Source organism: Chrysochloris asiatica, unplaced genomic scaffold, assembly GCF_000296735.1.
Source record: "Chrysochloris asiatica unplaced genomic scaffold, ChrAsi1.0 scaffold00077, whole genome shotgun sequence".
NCBI lineage: Eukaryota > Metazoa > Chordata > Mammalia > Afrosoricida > Chrysochloridae > Chrysochloris > Chrysochloris asiatica.
The window spans coordinates 12,645,642-12,653,520 of record NW_006408595.1 but is presented as its reverse complement, the minus strand read 5'-3'; the positions used below and the strand labels follow the sequence as shown (position 1 = coordinate 12,653,520).

The following is a 7,879-nucleotide window of genomic DNA, read 5'->3' as shown; positions in this document are numbered from 1 at the left end:
CCCACCAGTCTCTCTCTTCTTGCCTGACACATAAACATACACATGCAGGGCCCAGACAGATGACACTCAATCATATCCCTTGCCAAGGACAACCTCCCTCTATTTCTTGACTCAGCTCCAGGAGCCTGAAGAGGCAGCAGCTTGGACAATGTTGGAGTTGAAGGCAGTATGGGGCCCTCTAGCTCCCAGAAAGAGGTTGGGCACAGCCACACCAGCCTTGCCACCAGGGGTAGACAGAGGGCCTGGCCTGCTTAGGGTGACCCCAGCAGACTCCCCAAGCCTAGTCCTGGAGGGAGATCTTCACAAAGGGTGTGGCTGATGGATGCTGGTCTCCATTCTTGAGGCTGCTCAAGGAGATGGTGCTCTGTTCAGTGAAGTTGTTCTTGAAAGAAGCATCATAATCCTCCACCACAAAGTGGACAAGGGCACTCTCAGTCACAAATACTGTAACACTCCATGTTCCACTTAGAATGGAAACTGTTATTGGTGACAACAGTGGTTTGGAGGCTGGCTACATCCCAGGCCATGCCGTGGATCTCCACTATCCCCTTGGGGGTCCACAACTGAATTCTTGTTTTCGTTGACTTTTGGAAGCTGTTGTCCAGAGATGACTCTGATACCAAGTCGCTTCTGAGCCAACCAGGACCCCTGTGATAACACACGTGGGTTGAAGGTAGAATTAGGGTCTTACAGGAAGGCAGGTTTCAACACATCCCCACAGACCCCATTGTCCTGGAAGCAGCCCTGGTACATGTCCATCTCCAGTCCAGGTTCCTGGAAGTTCAAAGCCACAGTCTAGCAGTTGACATCCTATATCTCCAGAGGGTTGTAATTTGAAGAGTCTGTTCTCCAGCTAGCAGGGTAGATCCTGTTCAAGTGCCCCACATTGTGGAGGACAACGTTGTCTTCCCACTTTTTGGAGCAGTCAGAGAGTATGGTTCTCAGAGGAGACTTCCATCTTGTAGAAGGCCTGCCTGGGGGTGCCAGGCCCGGGGAAGCCTTCGAAGTAGACACTCTTGCAGTAAATGACCATGTTGGAAATTTCTATCACTAGCCTGAACCTGTCCTCCTAGGGTTTGGGCTGCACATGACTTCTCACTGCCGTATCCTCCATCTCCACAGCCTCACCCTCATGTGATAGCACAGTGACCTCCAGGCCACCTTCCTCCTCCAGTGAGGTCTCCTCTGATGCCCTCAGGCTGTTAGTAGCTCCCATTCTGACTACAATAGCACTTGCTGCATATCTTTCAAAGCATTTATTACATTACAAACCAAATTCACTATCATCAGGGTTATTCTGGTTCATTGTGACCCTGTATAGGGTTTCTGAGGTTGTAAATCTTTAGACAGGAGCAGAAAAATCTCATCTTTCTCCTTTGGAAAGCTTATTTGTAAGCACATCCCTCTCTTCCTTACCAGAATATGGGATCCTGAAGGCCAAGTTCCAAAGCTTGACAAGTAGTGGGGGTGGTGTGCTGTAGCATCACTTATGACTCATAGTGACCCTGTAGAGATTTTCTGAGACTGAAATCTTTACAGGAGCAAAAATTCCATCTTTCTCCCATGGAGCACCTGGTAGACTCAAACTGCTGATCTTGCAGTTAGCAGCCCAATGCGTAACCCACTATGCTGCTCAAAGAACATTAGTTTCCTAACCATTTTTAAAAGGAGTCCTGACTCGGTTGGCCAGAAGTGTGGCGAGACCTGGGGACTCTTGGGCCCAGAGTCAGCGACATAGCCACAGAGGACTAGAGTGGAGAGAGAAGCATCCAGCTGATAAGAAGAGAGGGCATATCCACACTTGCAGATAATACCCACTCAACCTGGCTTCAATGGCTGGATGATCAGAGCTCAACTAGAAGAAGAAAGAAGAAGAAAAAAAAGAGTAATCTGATACAATTTGATGAACTTGACCTACACCTATGGATGCAGTAGTTCAAAATAGGGAACAAATTTTTACAGCAAGGATAATTCCCACCCCCTTGGTAAACAGGATAGACAGGGATGGGCAAATTGGACATTGGCTACCCAAAATGGAGGGCTACAAAGGCAAGAAGTGACTGGCTTACAAGCTTTCAAGAGGAAGCCTAGATCCAGAGGGCGCAGGGGAAGGTAGAATCTCCACTGAGTAGTATCCAATCTGTCTGGGCAGGGTTAATGAAAGAAGATGGGGATAGGTCTCTTGTGGTATGATGGTGAATAATTGTTATCAGGACTGACTGCAAGGGTTGGAAATGTAAAGGTAGATGTTTTGTAGCAAAAGGAGGGAAGTGTTTGACTTTGAAGTCCAGGAGCTTAGGTCCCTGGGACCAACAAGGGAGAAGAGCAGAGTGTGAGACCCTACCCAAAGAAGCAATGATGCCAGAGATGGAGACAGAGATGATGGCATGGAGAGATGGAGTGACTTTAGACCCAGAGAGGGAGAGGGACTGTGTGCTGATGACTAGGGGCAGGCTTGCAGGGTATACCCTTTGGTTGGTTGATGATGCATGGAAGAGATTGTAACCATTACAATGAAACAATATAAGATAGGATGAATGTAAAGCTAATGTTCTCCCATGTAAACTATCACATAATTCACAATAAAACATTAAAAAGAAAAAGGAGTCCTGGTGTGACACTGTGGGCTAATGTGTCAGATTGCAAAGTCATTTGAACTGAAATGTCAGTGGTTCGAACTCACCAGCTGCTCCTTGGAAACACTCCTTGGAAACACTTGGTCGCTATACATCAGAATTGACTCAATGGTCCTTAACAACCATTTTTAAAAGGAGCTCTGGTAGCTCCTCTAGTGGTTACAAGTCGGTCTACTAAACCAAGGTCAGCATTTTGAAACTACCAGCAGTTCCATGGGAGAAAGATGAGGCTTTCTGTTCCTGTAAAGATTTCTAAGGCTGTAGCCTTGGAAATCCTACACAGGGTCGCTATGAGTCAGAACCAACTCCATAGCACACCATCACCATATCCATATCCATCCATCCATTTTTAAAAGACAGAAGTAACTAGCTGTTTGACATTAGGGATCTAGTTTTCAACTAGTTTCCATATTCATTTCAACCTCATAACCTTCCATCTATATAATGTTTTATAATAGACAGAAGATAACATCAAGAGACCTATAGTGCTCTTAACACCAAAGATATCTACTGTGCTATCCTTTTAAGGAAAGAAAACGAAGTGATTTTAGATTGTTTTTAAATAAGGATTAAAGCCAAGAGTTTTCTGGTTAAACATCAGCTACAACACAAACAATAAGCAAAAGATTAAATGAAATAAAAGTCTTCAATCCCCAAGCATTCCAGCTAATCAGCGTTTTATGTAACCTGGATCCAGCATGGCAGCTGAATTGAAACAAGATAGCTAACATGTGCACCAATTACTTTTTCACCTTGACAGAACCAAATTTAATGAGGTTGTACATGGCTTAAGAACGATGATTTAAATTATCTACCATGAAGTTCTCATTCCAATGATACAAGACATTATTTTAATGGACTAATTTGATTTTTTTTAATTCTTGGTTTAATTATGCTTCTAGTTGGAAATAAACAAACAAACAAATACCATCTCTCTGATTCCACAAAATTTAGGTTTTGTAAAAAGTAGGTATCCTAAGAATTCTCTTTCAGGAACTAAATCATATCCACATGTGCTCAGAGTAACAAAAAGGCAAGAACATTTCTGCCTGTGATAGACATATAACTTAGAACATACTCAGAAGGAAATGTGTGAAGCTCAAAAAGGACAACGGGTAAAGAGTGTAACTCATAAATTTCTTGGGAGCAGTTTTATAATAAACAAGCTTTAGGATATAATTTGAGGACAAGGCAACAGAGAAATAAGAATAATTAAGGCAGGGAGCAATCCTTGATAGAGCTGAGCTTCAAAAATTTAATTTCCTCCAAATAGTTTCTAGATGTTTATTTATGATATCCTGGTGTGGCACTGTAGGACAGGCACTGGACTGTTAACTGCAAGGCTGGCAATTCAAATCCACCAGCTGCTTCCTTAGAAACCTATGTTGTTGTTAAGTGCTGTAAAGTCAGTTCTGTCTCACAGCAACCCTATATAGGGTTTCCAAGGAGTGGCTGGCAGGTTTGAACTGCCAACCTTGTGGTTAGCAGTCTAGTGCTGATCCTACAGCGCCACCCCAGGATGCCTAGAAACCTATACAGAGTAGCTATAAGTCAGAACCAATTCAATAGCGCACTTAGCAACAACAACAAATTAAAAGTTAACTAAAGGAGCTCTGGTAGCGTAGTGGTTACGAATCGGGCTGCGAGCCGCAAGGTCAGCAGTTCGAAACTACCAGCAGTTCCAAGGAAGAAAGATGAGGCGGTCTGTTCCCGTAAAGATTTACAGCCTCGGAAACCCTGTACCGGGTCGCTATGAGTAAGAACCGACTCCACGGCACATAACAACAACAATTTGCCTATATGATCATTTTTCAGCAAGATGCCACATACATTTTAAATTGTTACTGTTGATATTACCTTGTGATCTTTAAGACACTTTTTCTTGGAGCCAGCAGCATGCTGATTTTTTCAGAACTTTGGGAACTGTCATCAGAACCTAGCATTTGGGAGAGAAGACTTTGGGTCATGGTATGTAGCAGGCTCCACTTGGTTGTCCATTTCTTCCAGAATGAGTCCTACCCAAATGTCATCCAAAGATCCTATCCTTTTCTCCATTCTGTATTTATAGAATGAATCTCTCTGTGTTTCAGATTCCCTGTCAGACATCAGCTTTCCTTATAGAAATATGAAAAACATGAATAGCCTTCTTAAATACATGTGAATGTCTTGAAATATTATTATTTAAACACAATGGCTTTTAAAGTGCCAGGTTTCTTAACATACCATTCATTCATTCAACAACTACAGGATTGTATCACATCCACAAAACGTTCTACGAAATAAGATGTTATGTGATGTGGACTTGGACGAACATTTGTGTCTGAGAGGCATTAGCTCGGGGTCTGCCCCAACTGTCCAACACGTCAGGAGTACAGACTGCCAAGTCTCATCCAGCTGTCACCATCTTCTCTGATTAGCCAGCTTCAAGTAAGGACATCTCGACCACCTGTTAGAACGTGTGCAGGGAGGGGATGGTGCAGGCCAAGGGCACTCGAGACAGAGCTGGGGTGCCTGGGGTACATATCTTTGCATCAGAACCTTATGGGACCACACCTATCAAGTTGTGGGAACTGATGAGTATAAGAGTTGGGAGTTTGGGTCAGGAACCCCATCATTGCAGACTAGCTGGCTTCCAGGACATGAACAACAGCGGAACAGACGTGACCTCCAATTTCACGATGAAGGTCTGGCATCCTGCTGTTTAAACACTTGGGTGCTCTGGTCCACAGACGAGAACATGATCGGACCTCGCCCTAATGAACATTAAGTAAACCATGCCTGTATTTTTGAATGCCTAATGGAGTCCTTGGGTGATGCAAACAATGAGTGCAGTGGCCTACTAACCAAGTTAGAAGGTTGAATCCACCCAGAAATATCTCAGAAGAAAGACCTGGAGAACTACTTCCAAATAATCAGCCATTGAAAATCCGATGGTGAATAATTCTACTATGACACACATGAGTTAGAGCCAATTCAAGAGCGACTGGTAAGACATATCAGACACTGGGCTGACTACTGGGTTTTGAAGGTAAAAAAAATACAATCCATATTTTCATGGAATTCAAAATCCAACATGTAAATCAAGGATCAATCAAGTAATTACATATATGTATGTTGTTGTTGTTGTTGTTAGGTGCCATCGAGTTGGTACCGAGTCATAGCAACCTTTTGCACAGCAGAACGAAACACTGCCCAATATATACATACATATATGCACACATATAGACTCTTGGTGTGGTGTTGTATGATCAGCACTGGACTGTGAACTACAAGGTTGGTAGTTCAAATCTACCAGCTGCCCCTCTGAAAACCACATACAGGGTTGCTATGAGTCAGAACTGACTCGATGGCACTTAATAACATATGTGTGTGTGTGTGTACACATATTCCTAGTATAGTGTTATAAGACAAACACTGGACTGCTAACCACAAGGTTGTCAGTTCAAACTCTCCAAAGATGAGGCTTTCTGCTCCCGTAAAGCTTTATAGCCTCAGAAACCCTGAACAGGGTCACTATGTGTTAGAACCAACTCCACAGCACATAACAACAACAACAACAACTTGCATATCAGTGAACTTTGATCATCAAGTGATTCTTGAAAATTCCTTTCCCAACATATGGTGCTATTTGTCAGTTGAGGCTGTTAGATCGTGATTGGAAGTAAGATTTCCAGGTGGAACTGAATGTCCATTTAATGACGTCCAAACAATGTTGATATAAAAATAAAGCCAGAAGACAGGGTTCCAAAACCATAAGGACAGATATGAGGCTTGTTTACAGAAAAGTCATCTCCCTTTTTTTATAATAAAAAGATCCTACAACTATAGTGGAGTCCTGGCGTGGCGCTGTGGGCTAATGCATCAGACTGCAAAGTCGTTTGAACTGCAAGGTCAGTGGTTCAAGCTCACCAGCTGCTCCTTGGAAACCCTATACAGGGTCGCTATGGGTCAGAATCGACTCAGCGGCACTAACAACAACAACAACATCTGTAGTGATAGTAGTAACCAATACTCACATAGCATTTTCTATGTGCCACGGTACTGTTCTAGGCACTTTACTGATATCAATCAATCTAACCACCCTAATAACCCTCTGAGGTAAATTCTAGTCATTGTATCCCCATTCTAACAATGAGGAAGTTGAGGCACAGAGGGGTTAAATAATTTCCTAGACATCACACAGCCTCTAAGTAGAGCTAAGATTCAAATCCATTCCTAGCTCTTACTTACCATGTGCCTTACCTCTCATTCATGCATGCTAGTCTTCTGAAACATGTCTAAAAATGCAAGTTTGGGGTTCAAGAATTGAGACAAGTTTGTGTAAAATGCATCTTTGCCTCTTATATGTTCTTCTAATCATTTTATCCTTCACATAGCCAAAGAAAAGAATTCTACATAGTAATTTCTGATGGGAATCACATTCAAAACAAAGCAAAACAAAAGTTTCAATGACTTTCATATCAGAAATTTGATCTATAGAGATAAAAAAATAGGTCATTTCAGAATTAATTTCAGAAACAAGGGGCTGAGCATTCCTTGTGTTTTAGCAAAATGTCTGCTCCCATTATTATTACAGCATAGATTGTACAAAGGTTTCTTAGAAGTTCTAACCTGAAGGAAATGATTCTCCTAAAATTCAATACAATACACTGTTAAATGGTATCTTAGTCTACACATTAAAGTAAGAGGACAAGGTAGACCTGACCTGACCATGTTCTACCTCCACATCATTTGAGTCTTGAGATGCAGCTACAGAGAGTGGGTGAATAGCTACAGCCATTTCATCCCATTTCATGCTGTTTCCCAGGCTCCAGTAACACCAGACCATTTCAAGAGCACAAGTAAAAGGCAACAAAGCTAAGGTGATGTGTTCAGGCAAGTCGATGTGGAGACGCCTTTTGGCTTTTCTTTTCTTTTTCTTTTCTTTTTTTACAGTAGAAAAATTCTTTTCTGGATGAAGATTAAACAATCATTAAAAATGAACTGCCTATTTTAATATAAGGATCTAAGAATTAGGACAAAGATAATTTTGTTCAACTTAGTATATCAGAAGCTCACACACACACAAAAAAGAATTGGCTCAAACACCACTAACTAATAATAAGCTTAATACTGCTTACAAGACAAAACAGGAATCTTTTGGGTTACTGCCACCAAGATGTGTTGGAGAACAGGAGTTTTACTAATAGGCAAAAATATGAGAACATGGACAGTGTATATAATTTTCAAGACATGAAAACAGC

The 7,879-nt window shown here is 42.0% G+C and overlaps 1 pseudogene; it reads right to left on the bottom strand.

Moving 5' to 3' along the window:
* Positions 1–280: 280 nt before the first annotated feature.
* Positions 281–1,216, bottom strand: LOC102811629 (annotated as a pseudogene).
* Positions 1,217–7,879: the final 6,663 nt, after the last annotated feature.